This window comes from Dipodomys merriami, unplaced genomic scaffold (assembly GCF_024711535.1).
Source record: "Dipodomys merriami isolate MVZ:Mamm:240054 unplaced genomic scaffold, mDipMer1.0.p SCAF_14, whole genome shotgun sequence".
Taxonomy (NCBI): Eukaryota; Metazoa; Chordata; class Mammalia; order Rodentia; family Heteromyidae; genus Dipodomys; species Dipodomys merriami.
The window spans coordinates 34,320,043-34,339,173 of record NW_027202715.1 but is presented as its reverse complement, the minus strand read 5'-3'; the positions used below and the strand labels follow the sequence as shown (position 1 = coordinate 34,339,173).

At 37.4% G+C, this 19,131-nt stretch overlaps 1 long non-coding RNA gene across 2 annotated transcripts in view; it reads right to left on the bottom strand.

Moving 5' to 3' along the window:
* LOC138825790 (uncharacterized) overlaps positions 1–19,131 on the bottom strand; it is a 98,444-nt gene that overhangs the window by 74,032 nt on the left and 5,281 nt on the right. For both annotated transcript variants that reach the window (XR_011371518.1, XR_011371519.1), the window contains exon 2: positions 18,600–18,778. This is a non-coding gene — a long non-coding RNA (uncharacterized lncRNA). The remainder of the gene's footprint in view (positions 1–18,599; positions 18,779–19,131) is intronic.

The window sequence follows — 19,131 nt, the reverse complement described above, 5'->3', positions numbered from 1 at the left end:
GTGAATGCCCAAAAAAGCTCAATGCAGAATCTTTTGAGGAACCTTCATACTGCTTTCCAAAGTGATTGAACAAGTTTACACTCCCACCAACAATGCAGTAGGGTTCCCTTTTGGCCACAACCCCTCTAGCATCTGTTGCTATTAAATTTCTTGATTCTAGCCATTCTAACTGGGGTGAGGTGGAATCTCAATGTTGTTTTGATTTGCATTTCTTTTATGGCTAGAGAAGTTGAGCATTTCTTCATCTGTCTATTGGACATTATTTCCTCTTTGGAGAAGTTTCTCTTTAAGTCCTTATCCCACTTGTTGATGAGGTTGTTGTTTCTTTGAGGATTTCTTGTTGGGAAATTTTGTTTTTTGAGTTCTAAATATATTTTGAATATGAGACCCTTGTTTATTATATGGCTAGTGAAGATCTTCTCCCAAACCATGGGCTTTCTATTGGTCTTGCTAGCTATGTCCTTTGCCATGCAGAAGCTCTGCAGTTTTGTGCAATGCAATCTGTCCAATTTGATTTGTTGTGTTTCTGGGTCTTTATTAAGAAAATTTCAGCCTGTGCCAAGGAAACCTAGAGTTTCTTCTTCCTGTAGTATTTTTAGGGTGTCTGCTGTGACTTCGAGATCTTGATCCATTCGGAGTCGATTCTGGTACAGAGTGATATATGAAGATCTAGCTTTAGTTTTTTACAGGTGTTTAACCAGTTTTGCTAGCATCATTTACTGAAGAGGCTGTCTTTCTTCCATTCTATTTTTTTAGCTCCTTTATCGAAGATTAGGTGTCTATAGGTCTGTGGGTTCATTTCTGGGTCTTTATTTATATTCCATTGGTCCTGAAGTCTGTTCTTGTGCCAGTATCAAACAGCTTTTATTACTATGGCTTTGTAGCAGAGTTTGAAATTTGGTTTTGATATTTCTCCAGCACTGTTCTTTCTGGTAAGGATTGTTTTTGCTATTCGAGGTCATTTATTGTTCCATATGAATTTTTGGAATGCTTCTTCTATTTCATTGAAGAATGAGGTTGGAGTATTGATAGGTATCACATTGAATTTGTAGATAGCTTTGGGAAGTATTGCCATTTTCATGATGTTGATCCTTCCAATCCAGGAGCATGGGAGGTTTTTCCACTTCCTTAGTTCTGCTTTAAATTCCTTTTTCAGGTTTTTAAAGTTTTCATCATAGAGGTCCTTCACTTCTTTAGTTAACTCCTCGGTATTTTATTTTTTGTGGGGCTATTACAAATGAAGTTGCTTTGCTGATTTCAGCTGTGCTCTTCTCATTGTTGGCATACAGAAAAGCCAATGAATTTTAAGGGTTAATTTTATACCCTGCTACTTTGCCAAAGCTTTGAATTGTCCATGGGATTGTTTAAATACAAGAACATGTCATTTGCAAAGAGAGCGAGTTTTACTTCATCTTTCCCTATTTGGATCCCCTTTATGTTTGCATCTTGTCTTATTGCTCTAGCGAGGCATTCTAATACTTAATTGAAGAGAAATGGAGAGAGTGGATATTCCTATGTCATCCCTGAGTTTAAAGGAAATGGATTTAGCTTTTTGCCATTAAGTATAATGCTGACTGTAGGTTTGTTATAAACAGCCTTTATTATACTGAATAATGACTGAATAATGTTCCATGGATTCCTAGTTTTTCCAGAGCTTTCAGCATTTAGGGGTGTTAGATCTTGTCAAATGCTTTTTCTGCATCTATTGAAATAATCAATTGGTCCTTATCTTTGCTCTTGTTGATGTGATGAATTATATTAATTGATTTGTATATGTTAAACCAGCTCTGCATCCCTAAAATGAATCCTGTTTGATAGTGGTGTATGATTTTTTGAGTGAGTTCTTGAAGTCGATTGGCCAAAATTTTGTTGATAAGTTTTGCATCGATGTTCATCAAAGAAATGGATCTATAGTTCTCTTTCTCTGATGAGTCCCTGCCTGGTTTGGGAATCAGGGTTATGATGGCTTCATAGAAAGAGTTTGGTAGTGAACTTTAACTTTCAATTTCATTGAAGAGTTGGAGGAGTATTTGTGTGAGTCCTGCTTTGAAGGCCTTGTAGAATTCAGCTGTAAATCTATCCGGTCCTAGGCTTTTATTGGGTGGGAGGTCTCTTATTGCTGATTCGATTTTGAGCCTGTTAAGTTGGTTTAACTCATCTTGATTTAGTTTTGGGATGTCACTATTTGCTAGAAAATCGTCCATTTCTTCCAGATTCTCAAACTTATTACCATAAAGATTTGAGAAGTATTCCCGTATAATGTTCTAAATCTTGGTTGTTTCTGTTGTGATGTTACCATTCTTATCTCTGAGTTTGTTTATTTGGGTGTGTTCTCTTCTTTTTCTGATAAGATTTACCAAGAGTCTGTCAATTTTGTTAATTTTTTTGAAGAACCAACTATTTTATTGATTCTTTCTACAGTTTTTTTTTATTCCAATTCATTTGATTCTGATTTAATTTTAATTATTTGTTTCTGTCTACTGGATTGTGTTTTAGCTTGTTGCTCTTTTTCAAGGAGCTTCAGGTGTCTCACATTAAATCCTGGTTTCAGATTTCTCCAATTTGTTGATGTAGGAATTTAGAGCTATAAACTTGCCTCTGAGTACTGCCTTTGCTGTGTCCAGAAGAGTTGGTAATATGTGTGTTCATTTTTGTTGAATATCATGAACAATTTAGTTTCATTTCATCTCTTCCATGACCCACTGGTGGTTCAACAATGTGTTGTTCAGTCTCCAGGTGTTACAAGACTTTCTTTGGTGGCTTTGGTGGTTTATTCCCTTGAGAGAATGCAGGGTATAATTTCAATGTTTCTGAAATTGGACAAATTTGCTTTGTGACCTAAAATGTGGTCTATTTTGGAAAATGTTCCATGTGCTGCTGAGAAAAACGTGTGTTCTGATACTGTTAGGTGAAATATTCAGTAGATGTCTGTTAAGTCTAGTTGATCTATGCAGTTGTTTAGATTTGCAGTTTCTCTGTTGGGTTTTTGCTGAGTTGATCTATCTAGTGGGGATAGTGGTATGTTAAGTTCCCCAACAATTAATGTCTTTGGATCTATGTGAGATTTGAGGGAAAATAGTGTTTCTTAGATAAATTTGGGTGCTCCATTGTTTCGTAAATACATATTTAGAATTGTAATATCCTCCTGAAGGAGAGATCCCCTAATTAGTATGCAATGACCTTCTTTATCTATTTTTACTAATTGTAATTTGAAGTCTATTTTATCTGATATTAGGATTGCACCTCCTGCCTGTTCATGGGGGCCATTTGTTTGGAAGATTTTATTCCAGCCTTTTACTTTTAGAATATATTTGTTTTTGTGGGCAGGGTGTGTCTCTTGAAGGCATCAGATAGAAGGATCTTGCTTTTTGATCCAACTAGACAGTCTATGTTGCTTAATTGGAGAGTTAAGTCCATGAGAGTTAGGACTGAGAGGTGTTTGGTAGTTCCTGCCATGTTATCCACCTTCTTAGGGGTTGTGCCAACTGTGTTCTTCCTATGATTCTTGCATTTTCTGTTTGGGGGCTGTTTCTTGGCCTTTATTGTGCTCTTTTTGGTTTTCTATGTGTATGACATTTTAAATATCTTTTGTATGGCTGGTTTGGTGGATATATAATGTTTTAGTTTTTGCTATAGGTTTTTATTTGATCTTCCATTATGAAGGAGAATTTAGCTCGGTACAGTATTCTTGGTTGATAGTTGTCTTTAGGGCATGTCATACATCATTCCAGGCTCTTCTTGCTATGATTGTCTCTGGTGAGAAATCTGAGGTTATTCTGATTGCTTTCCCTTTATAGGTGATTGATCTTTTCTTCTTGACAGCTTTAAGGATCTTTTCCTTGGTCTGAATTGATCCTGTGCAGATTATAATGTGACAGTGGAATATCCTGTTCTGGTCTGGTCTATTTGGGGTTTTAAAGATTTCTTGTATCTGAATAGGCCTATCTTTTTTTTTGTGTTTGGGAAGTTCTCTGCCAGGATCTTGTTAAATTTCTTAGACAATTAATTCTGTATCTAGGTGCTACTTTACAACCATTATCCTCAGATTAGGCCGTCTGATGATGTCTTCTAAATATTGAATAGATCTATCATATTTCTTAGATTTGTCTTGAATAGTTGTCTGTTCTTTCTCTATAATATTTAGGCTGTCTTCAATCCCAGAGATTCTATCATCTGCATGGTCTAACTGACTGTCAAGACTTTCTACTTTGTTTTTTATTTGCTTTCCTTCTAATTGGTTGGCTTTGATGGCTTCAAATTCTTTGTTGGAACTTTGTTTTAGATCTTGTATGGACTTCTTTACTTCCTTAATTTGGTTTTCAGTGTTCGTCCCCAAATCCCTTAGTTGATTGGTTATGGTTTCATTAGACTCCCTTTCTTTCTGATGGGCTCCATTCAGCATTACTTTTGTGGTCTTCCTGGATTCCTTCAGCTGTCTGTTTGTGGATTCCATAAATGCCTTCATTAATCTTTGTTTATTCTCATCCCACTCTTGCAATTCCTGTATTCCTATATTAGTCTTTGTCTATCCTCATCCTGCTCACACAATTCCTGTATTAATCTTTTTTTGCTGTTGTTGGTCGTGGGGTTTGGGCACTGTCGATGTCCTCTTCAGCTCAATCCGAGTGCTCTCCAGCTTGAGCCACAGCACCACTTCCATTTTTCTGGTGGTTTATTGGAGATAAGAGTCCCAAGGATTTTTCTGCCTGGGCTGGCTCAGATCTCAGCCTCCTGAGTATCTAGGATTACAGGTGTGAGCCACCAACGACCAGCATCCTGAATTAATCTTTGGTTAGCTTCATCGTGATGACAAGATTCCTGTATTAATCTTTGGTTAGCCTCATCATGCTCATACTTTTCCCTATCCTGCTCATGCATTTCCATATCACGCTCACACAGAGTCCTTTGCAGGTTTTCAATCTTTTCATTCAGCATGTTTACCAGTAGTGTTTGTAGAGCATTTTGGGAACTCTCCTCTGGATTACTCATTAATTGCTCAGTAACTTGATTATCATGAGTGGGAGTTGAGATACCTGTACTTACCATTTTTCTTGTGTTTCTCAGGCTTGTTCTGCCCATTTGGTATGAAAGCAAAACCAATTTTGTGCTAGCACACTATTTTAAGGCAAGCATCAACCAGAACCCTGTAGTTTTACAGATTTTTTTGAAGCAGTCAAAATGAGTATAGATACAATCTAGTTAACAAATATAATCTAGTACAACAATAAACAACTATGGATTAATGGACTAAGAATGTCAAAGAATGAGTCAGCAGAAAAGAAATTAATAGGTTTAGGGAGAACTGTGGGAAGAAAATAAGATTAGAGGAATGTGAAGGGGGAAAGGGAGAGAATGAATTTAACCAAGACCTAAATTGAGAGAGAGGAAATAGATAGAAGGAAAGGAGGAGAGAAATAAACAAATAAGGAAAAATGAAACATTAAAATTAAAAATTAAAAAATGGAAGACTTAAACATTATATAAGTATAAAGACATAATACTACTATTAAAGGAGTTAAGGCTGAGAGTTTGTGAATTGAGCAATCAATTTTTTTTAATTGTACAGAGGGGTTACAATTACATGGGCAAGGTAATGAGTACATTTCTTATCAAGCATTGTAGCCTCCTCCTTTGTTTCCCCTTCCCATCCCTTCCCATCCTCCCCCTGCCCTCCCCACCCAATTCTCATCCCCCTCTCCCCCACCAAAGTTATAAAGTTCGTTTTCAACATAACGACTTGTACATCTCATTGTTGCAATGGGTCCACCTGTATCCCTATTTAAACAATTTATTTTTCCCTTCCCCTCCACAAATTATTCCAACATCAAATACAGTGAAAGCAGGGGTTATACCATGGGGGAGGGACATACAAAGCAACAAAGAAATCATCTTATAAATGTGTTAGAAACAATCGCATGAAAGAAAAAACATTTGAATACATATCTTAGGGTTCATTTCCCTAACATCAACTTATCTGACCTTTTCTGCTTGACTCAGTCATATACTAGTTATTGCAAATAAAGGAAACCATGGGACCTATTTTTCTTTGGGCCAGGCTTACTTCACTTAATACAATTTTTTTTCCAAATCTTTCCATTTCCTAACAAATGAGGCAATGTCATTCTTTCTGATGGAGGCATAGAATTCCATTGTGTACATATACCACATTTTCTTGATCCATTCATCTACTGAGGGCCATCTGGGTTGGTTCCATATCTTAGCTATGGTAAATAATGCTGCAGTAAACATAGTCGTGCTGGTAGCTTTAGTGTGGTCTTGTTTGTGAACATTTGGGTAAATGCCCCAAAGTGGGATTGCTGGGTCATAGGGGAGCACTATGTGAAGTCTTTTGAGTAACCTCCATACTGCTTTCCAAAGTGATTGAACAATTTCTGAATTAGGTATGCACACAATGAGGGATAAGGTCTAATAATCAAAGATGGGTATTTATCTGTAGATGAGCAGAACACCAATTAGGTCATACTAAAATAACCCAAAATAGACCAAAAGGGAAAAGAGTAAAAAGAGTTATAAAAAATACAATTTTAAAAATGATTTAAAAAACACAATTTTGAAAAATTAAAAAATTAGGTAGAAAAAAGAGTTCTTCAATTTTTTTTGTGGGGGAGAATCTTGTGTCTTCTCTGTGTCTGTAACCAGTCTCCTTGTAGAGTCTCTGGTTTGCTTGTTATTGGTTTTCCTGTGGCTTGACTGGTTTTGTAAATCAGTTTGAGCAGGCAGAAAAAAGCTCTGCCCTACTCAGAACTTTATGACCCTCCTCCCAGGCTAGTTCATTGAGAGGGAGATCTACTTTAAGTATCACAAAAGAGGGAGATGGCTGTTTCCTCTAGCTTGAAGTTGCTGTGATGGCGTTAGGTTGTGGGTAGGGTTGAGGCCTGATCAGTGGCTTTACACTGAGGGGCTAGCTCCTGAGACACTCACAGAGCCCAGCCTGAAGCCATTCTCATGATTTATGTTTACTGAGTTTCAATTGAGTTTCTTTTACCCCTCCTGTGAGCTGGGTCTGGGGCAGCAGTGAGGAGGGGCAGCTTCTGGCTCTGTTTACCCAGTGAAGAAAGTCACTCCTCACTGGTCAGAGATTCCTCTGCCCGGGAAGGGCAACATTCCCCTGGGTACAGCTGAGTGGGGCAGGTCAGGTTTCTGTGACCTGTTGAATGGATCCTATTATCTTCTTCCAAGGCCTAAGTTGCTTTGTGCTAGCTGTTCTTGCCAGGTCTTTGTCAGTATCAAATACGGAGTTCTTCTCCAGTGGTAGGGAATGGGCTACCTTCCCACTACTATTCTATGAGTGAGGATGTCTTGGGGTACTCATGCCTATCCCTTGGTTTCCAGGCTGTCCATGTTCTGCAACTGTGTGTGGTCAACACGATGAAGATTCCTGCTCTTTGTTCTTGCCTGTGGTGAGTTGAATCTGCTCTCCCACAACCTCTGGTGCCTTTGTCCCAAGCTCTTCTCTGCTGATATGGAAGCCAGAGCAGCAGCCGCCACTGCTGTCACCCCTGTTGCTGTGACACTGGCAAGTGCTCAAATATGTCTCCTTAACCAAACTGCCTGGATTTTTCCTCTCTGGCCAAACTCTCTGTACTATGATAGCACACTTGGTGTGACCCTCTAGCCTAGGACTTTTTATTGGAACACTAAAACTGCTTTCTATGTGAGAGTTTGTTTAGCTCCCAGCTACTCCTCTGCCATCTTCCTCTGTTCTCACTGCCTCTCTTTTTAAAAATCTTTTTATTGTAAAAATAGTGTACAGAGGGGTTACAGTTACATGAGTAAGGCATGAGTACATTTCCTATGAGCATTGTTACCTCCTCCTTACCTACCATCTTTCCCTCCCATCCTCCCCAACTCCTCCCTCCCTGCTCTTGCTCTCTCTTTCTTTTTTACAGTTTATCTTTTATGACAGACATCCCCAAAGGAAGTTTGAGCACAAGAAAATAATTTGACTCAAATCTACTGATAACTTCATATGGTTTGGAGCATCACTTATGACATGAAAGGAACAGTTGGTGCTTCACCCTCTATGAAGACAAGAGAAAGCTGCTGTGTGTGGGTTCACATGAGAGTAAATCTAGAACCTCTAGTCTAAGAACTCTATGTCTGGGACTTTCAATTGACTGGATCCTGTGCCCCTACCATCACCACCTGTGCAGATTGTATTGGTTTGATAATTCTCTCCATTCTAACAGCCATTCAGAGAATGAGTTGATTAGTTATATTCACCCTTCCATCATTCTCTCTGTTCCCCTCCTCTTACAACTGCCCCCTAATACTCTAGTTGTGGGAAATCTTAGCAATATATCACACTGGCAAAAAAGTAATGTCTCTTATGCTTTTACCTGACAATACAATCACCAAACTTGATTAGAGAAAACCATACTCATGAGTAAACAAATTATTGTCAAATATTTAGGACAACTTTAGACATACACACACACTAACCAATTATCAGTTTTAAAAGAAAATCTTGATACATTCTAACTCAGCAGTCAAACAGGACATATTTCCTGACAATAATACAATCAATGTAATCACCAAAGATTTTGAAAGAAGACCATCTAATCTGAATGCATGTGTTGGATTTGAAAAGAATAAGGGATGGAGAATTAAATGGGTTTTATTGAATGGAATAGAAAAATATCATAAAGAAAGAAAACAACAGAATCAAGAGAGAAACAATAGAGCACAATCAAGAGTAAAACAGTATTAAAATCTATGTGGCTGTTTGGTCATCACTTCAGTATTTAAATTCTATAAATTGTTACTACTGGAAAACTGCTGGGCTAGAGAACTACTGCAATAGAAAGTGCTTGTCTGGCTAGGCGCCAGTGGCTCACGCCTGTAATTCTAGCTACTCAGGAGGCTGAAATCTGAGGATCTGAGTTCAAAGCTAGCCTTGTCAGGCAAGTCTGTGAGACTCTTATCTCCAATAAACCATTAAAAAACCCAAAGTGGTGTTGTGGCTCAAGTGGTAGTGTGCTTGCCTTGAGCTGAAAATCTGAGGGACAGTGCCCAGGCCCAGAATTCAAGCCCCACGACCGACCCCCCCCCAAAAAAAAGAAAAGAAAGTGCTTGTCTGTGTGCCACATAACAACTTCTAGCTTCCAACAGCCTTTGTTACCTAGTGAAAGTGAAATTTCTGAGTTTGCTTCATTAGCTGAAGGAAAAAAACCCAAATATATAGTTTTCTTCTCATGTACAAATCTCAGGATGTAACTGACAAAACTGTACCATTTCATGATTCTCTACTGCACCACACATTGAGAACAAGATTCTTTCTCTGACTCCTATCAACACAATTGTTTTGTGGCAGAAAATGTCTTCTTAGCCACAATCTTCTTTCCTTTGCTTTTAGTAGTTATTAAGTAACTGATATGTGTGCTGCTTTATGATCTGTTCTAAGCAGAGGAAAAAGAAACCGTAACCAAACTTCCTTATTTTTTGTACCCTTGCTTAAATTTTAGTTTTAGAATAAACATAAATAATAATATAATTTAATGTACAATTGTAGTGAGTGTGTATTGTTTTTATCTTCCTAGTTTATTTCCTTCTACTTTTGGTTAACAACATTCCCCTCAGCCTTGAAACAAATTTTCCTGTTGGTTCTGTCCAGTGAGTACTATTAGTAAGGAAAAAAGGATTACTCTTGATTTATAAGCATTGTCTAGGGAGTCAAGGAAGAGCACTGGGACAGAAGTTTTTTTCATCTTCTGCTTTTAATGGGTAAAAGAATGCTTGGGTGCAATTTTGGTTTTCAGATTCAAGGGCCTTTCTAGGAGTTAAGTAACTAGATATAGGCATGTAGTAAAGATTCGGAACACTAAAGAACATGAATGCACCCTGTCTTGGATCAGGATTTCTGTCTAATGTCAAGTACTTAAATTCCTGTGTTTGCTTGAACCCAGGATAAAGCAAGCATATATGCCAGTAGTGTTCCACTGGCATCAGGCTTTCTCCACACTCAACATTCAATCAACTTTCTGCCCACAGTTACACTTCCCAGGGAGTTCTAGGGTCTCCACGTTGCCTCTCTCTCACTCTGACTGGTTGTAGCAGGTCTCCTAGGACACTTGTCCCCATCTTCCATGTCCATTCTCTCTGGGCCTAGGGCACTGACCTAGACTTCACCAATTTGATTCTTTCTTCAGCAGATATAGGCTTGAAGGTTAAGAACAAAACTGACCCATTTAATTTCATATTATTCAAAGTCCACGCTTAATTTGATTTTCTGCTGCAAAACCTAATCATTTTTTGGTTAAGTGACTTGATGGAAAAAGTACTCACGTTTTAAAAATAATCAACCATGTGAAATTTTACAACAGTGGAAAATTAATCAACTTTATCCTAATTCTTGCACATGATATGCAGCTTGAAATGACTGCTTCTATCAAGAGCAGACAATTCTACACTAGATCAGCACATTCCCATCTCATCTGACCTGAGGAAGAAAACTTCTATTAATTACAGACCATAACCAACAGAGGCCTGACCAATAGTAATGATAGCAGAAGTACTTAACTAGCTTGATACAATCATTTCACAGTAGCTTCTTATCTTAAAACATCACACTGTATACCACAAATATGCACCATCTTTAACAAGTATTATTTTTGTCGACTAAAAACAGAACAGAAAGAACAAGTAAACTCATGTTCTACCTAATTAGCTCAATGGTTAGTTGAGAGTATGGTTTCCAAAGTAATTCTTTACAATCCAGGAAAATATTTAGGTATCCTCATCCTATTCTACTTTCCTTTTAAATTCAATTTACAATCTTCAATAGGTGAAAAAATTAATATATTTACCATATATTTATTTTCATTGTAAAGATACTTACAAAGGGATTACAGTTACAAGAGTAAGGTGATGACTACATTTTCTATCAAGCATTGTGACTCCCTCCTTTCTTCTTCCCCTACCCTCTCTTCCCTCCCCACCTCCCAAACTTCTCCCCTCTTCCACCCAGAAGTGGTAAAGTTTGTTTTCAACATAGGGTTTTGTATATCTCATTGTTACAATGAGATATATCCTTAGTTCAGCATTTTGTTATTTCCCTTCCCTTCCCTAAATTAGAAAAATGTATATACAAGATGCAGGGTACCAGAATGAAATATTGTGAAAACAGGTTGTGCCATGAAACAAAAAAAATCACACAGTACATTATAAATACATTAAAAACAACAGCAACAGACATTAAAAAAAAAACCTCTTGTGTCCTTATCTTGGGGTTCATTTTGCTTAGCATCATATTATATGGTCATATGTACATAGCTTTTGACCTTTTCTGCTTGTCCTAGACATATACTAGTTTTATCACTTAGCTACTTCCACAGAAAATTACCTAACACGTATGAGTGGACATGATGCCAGCCTTCTCTTTTGATTATCAGTTATGTCAGAGCATCTCTGTATTCCAAACTCCTGGCACAATGCTTTGCCACACAGATAGGGTTGAATCAATACTCATTGAAGGAACAGAAATTTTTTCTCAATTAAATGCCATTCCACTAGACCTAGTTGTCTCAGAAAGTGGCAATTTGGTCACCTGTTAGGATTCATACCTCCACGATAAATTGGTTCACCTTTTGAAACAATGAACCTCCAAGTCCTTGTCTATCAGTTGCATTCAGCAACTTGGCAACAGAATTATGTGACCATATTTCTCTGATTTAAATCTAGGAAAAGACAAAGAGAGGACTGAAGGGCGTAATCAGGTGAAGTAATAAATAATCAGTGTGAAAACCCAAGCCTGTCTGTAGTCTGGCATCAGGTATTTATTGTTCTTGACTCACCATCAAGAAGAGGACTGGGGTTGAATGTGGGGCATATAACCATGAATGGCAGAGGACAAGCTATATAAGTAAGGCACCGAAGATGAGGAACAATGACCTAATATTTCTGTGAGGAAAAGCTTGTAGTGGCTATGACTCTTTGGTAAAATTGACTTTAAAAATAAAGTTCCAAAATGAACGCAAGTACAGAAGAAGCTGTGAAAGAGTGTATGTCCTTCCTACAGGAACCCAAAGCCCCCTGTAAGTACCTTTATAATTCATCATACTGTTTCCTCAGTAGACCATGAGTTCATCAAATAAATCCACTTCAACTAATTCTTCAATCTCTAGACTCCACCAGTATTCTGGAACACTATTGATATTCATTTACATTTTCAATATTTTTTTCTGGCACTGAGGAACCAGCTTATAAGCTCTAAGTCCTAAAGCTACAGACAATATTTTAACTCAATGTGTTTTACCAAATGAATTTCAGAATATTTCTAGGATCTCTCCGATCCTGTCATTATAAGACATTTTTCCTTTAAATCTTTTATTCCGATTAGAGTGCCACAGTGTAGAAATTAACAGAAAATAAAGGGAAGAGAAAAACCTAGATGTTTTCTTAGTTGTACTCAAGTAATGTTTTATGCTAAAAAAAACTTTATGAAATAATATTGCAACTTTAAAATAGAAATATCCTATTATGCTGACTGCTTATTGTTCCAAACAAGCCTGTTTGAGCTTGCTGGTATTTTGTAGAGCAACTCTGATATACTGCAATATTTCTAAGCATGACATGATATCAGCGGTTTGCTGAAGTTATCTTCACTTTTATTGAAAACAAAAAAAATTATCTGGTCAGGTTGAGCAGTAACTGCATACATATAAAAATATGTCCAGCAGGGCTGGGAAGGTGTCTCAGTGGTAGAGTGCTTGCCTTGCATGCATGAGGCCCTGGGTTCAATTCCTCAGCATCACTTAAGCAGAAAAAAGCCAGAAGTGGAGCTATGGCTCAAGTAGTAGAGCACTAGCCTTGAGCTAAAGAGCTGAGGCACAGCACCCAAGCCCAGAGTTCAGGCCCCATGACCGACCCCCCAAAAAATACTTCCAGCAATAAAAGAGTCTTGAAATAACACTTTATCAAACTTTCATAACAGAGAAGGAATATTCTTGCTTTCCTTATAATTTTATATTCATTAAATGGCATTATAAGGACTTCATTGCTTTCTTTTCCTGCTTTTTATCACTACCAGTTCAGGAATAATGTAATTCTTGACCATCTTATCCCATAGTACTTCTCAAAAAGAATATGAAATTATTGTACTTTCTGCCTCATTCATCCACATATTACAATATTGATTGAAGTTTTAGGGCACATAATAGATATGAAAATCTGATAAGACATAGCCCAGGCCTTCATGGAGCTAAAACTGTATTTATAAAACAGATAGGAAAAAGTTACCATATACTATCATAGGTACTTTAATAAAGATTAAACAAGGTTGGCTCAGAATTGTAATCTTAACCACTGAAGAGCCTGAGATCTGAAGAATCAGAATTGGAGGTCAGCCCTAGGCAGAAAAGTTTGCCAGACTCCATTTCTAAAAATAACCACCAAAAAGCAAGGCTCTGAATATGGTTCAAGAATAGAGCACCAGCCTAGCGAGCACAAGGCCTTGTGATGGAACCCTAGTATCACACACACACACACACACACACACACACACACACACACACACACACACACACACACACACACACTCTCTCTCACACACACACACACACAATAATGTATCATCATAAAGAAAGTAAGTTCTAAATTTGTCTGAGTGGAAAGATCACAGCGTTGGAGAACTTTGGAGGCATTCTTTCTCTGGAGTTTCCTAAGATTGGTGTGTTTCTATTCAAATAGAAAGAAAGAATTAGTTGTTAAATATAAAATCTACATAATTCTAGGAAAAAGAGTTAACCAGTTTGAATGAAGCCAAAGAAATAAATACTTTAACTCACATAAAAGCAAGTTATTTCAATTTCATTGCCATAGAAATTATTTCTCCAGACCAAGATGACCTTAATTCTCAGTTCCTTCCCTTCTAATAATCTAGCCAAACAATTAATAAAGGTTTAGAAACAAGGGTGTAAAGTCGTGATGGGTTTAATGTTGATAAACATGAGAACATTGAGTGGGAAATCTAACCACAAAAATTTGGAGGATCAGGTAAAGTAATCATTAGGAATAATCTTCTTTGCAAAACTATCAAATAATTATAGACCGATAAAGTATATGCTTTATCAAATTAACTTGCACAATAGAGAAAGGATGAAGAGTGATATGGTTTGTTTTCCATTATGGACCAAAGTACATAGCTATATGCTCATGGATCTGAATCATTACAATTGGATTGCAATGTAAAATGGTGACAGAGAGTACACTTGCTGTATTCACAGAACCAGTACAGGAAGGAGGATAGAGAAGCACTTTCCTTCTGCTAGACCTTTCGTTTTCTTTTCTTATTCTAATTTGCTCTAGTTTGGTTGTCAGTTCCAACCTACTGGAAAGAACTCTAAAGATTTCCAATCTAGTATCCATAGTGAAAATCATTCAAATCCATAAAGTAGGTCATTTAAAAAATCTACTGGTGCCCTGCATCTTGTTTATACATTTTTCTAATTTGGGGAAGGGAGGGGAGAGGATATATAACAAAATGCTGAAATAAGGATACAGGTTGACCCATTGTAACAATGAGATATATAAGACACTGTTAAAAACTAACTTTACAACTTTGCCAGGACCAAAGAAACATAGGTCCCATGGTTTCCCTTATTTGCAATAACTAGTATATATCTGAGAAAAGCAGAAAAGGTCAGATAAGATGATGTTAAGCAAAATTAACCCCAAGATAAGGACACAAGAGGTTTTTTCTTTCTTGCTATTGTTTCTAAGCAATTTATAAGGTACCACGTGATTTTTTGTTGCTTTGTATGTCCCTCCCCCACAGTATAAGCCCTGTTTTCACTATATTTGATGTTGGTATAATTTGGGGAACAGAAGGGAAAAAACAAATTGTTTAAATAGGAATACAGGTTGACCCATTGCAACAATGAGATGTATAAGATGCTATGTCGAAAAACTAACTTTACAATTTAGATGGGGTGGGCGGTATGTAGTTGTGGGGATGGGAGGGAAGGGATGGGAGGGGAAAAACAGAGGAGGAGGCAACAATGCTTGATAAGAAATGTACTCATTACCTTCCTCATGTGATTGTAACCCTTCTGTACAATATTTAAGAATTTAAGGGTCAAGGAATGGAATTTAAAAATGCTTTTCAAAGGGCTGGGAATGTGTCTCAGTGCTTGCCTCGCATGCATGAGGCCCTGGGTTCAATTCCTCAGCACCACATAAACAGGAAAGGCCAGAAGTGGCACCATGGCTCAAGTGGTAGAGCTCTAGCCTTGAGCTGAAGAGTTGAGGGCCCAGGCCTAGAGTTCGAGCCTCATAACTAACAAAAAAGAAAAAGCTTTTCAAAATATTGCCATATTTCCCTATTGCAATTTAGAATCAGCAAATTATGAGACTGTTCTTATCCATTGTATAATTTTTATGCATGGACACTATTTTCTCACTCTAATTCCTGTTGTTTATATTGCCACAATATTTCATTAGCTGCTGAAGAATTCTTTGGTAGTCCAAAACTCACCAGAATGAGAGAGAAAAAAGTCTATGTCTTTAGAAATCTTTCTCTGTTTTACCTACTCTGAGTAGTAACATATAACTCGTATGCATTGCTTTTCAGACTTGCCTCAATCAATTTGCAACAATTTAGCACAATTGAGAGGATTTCACTTGAAAACTGCTCTCACAATAGGCTACAATTTATGCTCAATCATGTGTAAAATTTCTTGATGAGAAAAAATTTATACCAAGAACAGATTTTGAATGATCTGCAGTAGCACCCACACAGAGCACCATTCAGATTATGCAAGAATTTTGTTCACAGGAGAAATGTGGCAAAACACTTATGCTTCTCTCTGAAGCTACTGGCTGAGTATAGTTAAATGGTTGTTTCATGAAAATCAATTAATTTGTTAATTTCACCTTCCACAGAGAAAAATGTTAAAAGGAAAAGACTATTTTTAGAATGCAAGGAAAATGACTACTGTGTATTAGGACATTTTAAACCATCAATTCCAGTAGTTGTATACCTGGGGTACAGACTCTGATTAGATTCTGTCCATTTCATGTGTTCGTGTGTGTGTGTGTGTGTGTGTGTGTGTGTGTGTGTGTGTGTGTGTGTGTGTGTGTGTGTGTGTGTGTGTGTGTTAATGGTGGTACAAGGGCTTGAACTCGGGGCCTGCATGTTCTCTCCTAGCTTTTTCTGCTCAAAGCTGGTGCTCTATGACTTGTGCCACACCTCTCCACTTCTGGCACTTTGATGGTTAACTTGATACAAGAGTTTCACAGACTTTTCTGGCTGGGGTGGCTTCAAACTATAATCCTCAGATTGCAGCCTCCTGAATAGCTAGGATTGTGAACATAAATCATTGACACCCAGCCTCTATCTATTTCTTTTTCCTTTTTATTCTTTCCTTCTGGAATTTTTTGAAAGTAAAAATTAAGAGCACACATTTTTTTTTTCAGTCCTGGGGAGGAAGGGAAGGAAAGGGGTCTGAACAAAAGAGGGCTTTGTTTAGAAGCATCCACAGGACTCCACAGAAATTTCCCAAGCACTTGAAAAGATCTCAGTTCACAGACACAAATAAGTATTAATCCCCCTTGGAGACCATGAAGACAAGGTGCTAGAGGGTAGTATGTGAGAAAAATCACAATACTTTTTTAAAGCATGGGTTTTGTAAAACCCTCAAAGGAATAACTACAGAATTGAGGTTACTTCAGAATATGGAGACGTTTTTACTCTCATTCTTTTATATCTAGTGTTTGATCTCAAAGTGCTGTCTCAAGGCTGTAAGATGAACGAATGTTTATACTTAACAATAGTTAAATATACAACTTACAGGACCCAGTACTAAACCGAATGGAGGAGCCTGGATACCCATGAGTAACAAAGTCAAGCTGATGTAGGACTGAGTCTCTGAGTGCCCAGCTACTGCTTCTGTTTCATCCTGTAAACAGCTTTCAAAGCCCAAAACACATTTGTAATATCTTCTTTTACCCACAAGTGTCCTTGTCTTAGCCAGTTTTCAGTTGCTGTAACTGAATGGTACAGACTGGGTAATTTATTAAGAACATAGACTTACTGGGTTCATGGTTCTGAAAGCTTGGAATCTCAAGATTGGATGCCCTCATCTGGTGGAAGGTCGCTTCTTCCTGATGGAGGGTTGTTTGAAGAGTGCAAAGAGAACACCATGGAGCATCACAGGTGAGACAGAACACTTCTGCCAAGAATCAATACCTCTGAAAGATCAAAGGTCCCACCTGGCCCTCCCTTGTGTAATACCTCAGAATGACAACTAAATTTCAACATGAGTTCTGCTAGAATATTCAAACCATAGAACTCCTGTATTTTCAAAATTTCACAAGTGCCGGTTTCCAGTTAAAGCGATTCTTCACATTACATTTTATTAAATTAAACTTTACTTCCTAAACTTTCGTTTATGAATCTTCCAAAAACAAAGTATTTAATATCCTGCATCTTGTACATAAATTTTTCTAATTTGGGGAGAGGAAGGGAAATAACAAAATGCTGAAATAAGGTTACAGAATGACCCATTGTAACAATGAGATGTACAAGACACTGTTAAAAATAAACTTTTTAACTTTTGTGGTGGGAGAGAGGAGTTAGGGAGGTGGGGAGGAAAGGGATGGTAGGGAAAAAACAAAGGAGGGAGTAACAATGCTTGATAAGAAATGGACTCATTACCTTGTTCAGGTAACTGTAACCCCTCTGTACAGTACCTTTATAATATGTATATATATCATACAAAGAGCTTACAAGATTAATAAAAATTCACTATCATTCTGAATTACATCTTTTTTAGTGTAATGTAAAATAATCTGCTTATAATACAAGCCTCTTTCATTATCAAACTGTCTATGAAAAACAACTCATAAAAATTTAGTCATGAATGTAAAACATTTCTTTCCTCCAATAAGTCATTTTTCATATGTAACAATCACCTTTATTTTCTGGGCAGCAAAACAAAGGCCAAAATTCACATATCCTGTTTGTTTGTTTGTTTGTTTACAAGCTACTAACAAATAACCACTTTGATTAGATTGCTAATTTTGTGTGTGTGTGTGTGTGTGTGTGTGTGTGTGTGTATACTGGTACTAGGTCTTAAAATCAGGGCCTGGACACTGGCCATTTGCTTTGTTGCTCAAGACTGGCACTCTAATTCTTGAGCCATAAATACACTTTCAGCTTTTTGGTGGTTAATTGCAGAGAAGAGTTACATAGAGTTTCTTGCTCAGCTTGGCTTACAATCAAAATTCTCATAACTCACTCTCCTGAGTAGCTAGGATTATAGGCATGCACTCCAGGCACCTAGCTGGATTGCTAATTTTGTTGACTGTAAAGATATCCAATATCATTAAAAAGACAAAGTAGTTTGTCACTAAGAAATAGTATAGTCATCATCCTTTATGTGTATATAATGTCAAAATGTATAAAGTTGCTTACAATTTAAACAATAAAACAGGATTGTTATGAGCACATTAGCTCAGAGGAGACAAATTACTTGCTAGCATATGATAGATTCAATATAAGCTCTGATACAGCTCTAAAACCTGTAGTGCCTGATGAATCATTGAGATTTAGATCATAAAATAGTTCCTTGAATGCTCACCTCCATATTCTTCCACAAATGGAGATGTGGTTCAGCAAACATTCCAATCCTTCCTTTTCATCTTCTGGTTTCTTTGTACATTCATATATTCAACAAATTCTTAACATATGATTACTGCATTTGGCGCTTTAGAATCAGATGCCTTGTTATAGGGTCATAATCTCCAAGATTTCAGTTTGCTAAAAAAAAAAAACATACAGACATTTAAAAATTAATTAAAGGATCCCAAAATAGATGAGTGCAAAACTGAAGGCACAGGGTTCGGTTCTGTGGGAGCCCAGAGGAAAGGAAAACACAATTAGAACAGCAATGTCTTCCTCAAGGATATACCAATCTTTGTTTCTTGCTTGCTCGCTTGCTTTCCTTCCCTCCCTCTCCTTTCTTCCTTCCTTCCTTTCTTTCTTTCCTTTTCTCTTCCTTCCTTCCTTCCTTCTTTCTTTCCTTTCCTTCTTTCTTTCTTCCTTCCTTCCTTCCTTCCTTCCTTCCTTCCTCCCTCCCTCCCTCTCCCCTCTCTCTCTCTCTCTCTCTCTCT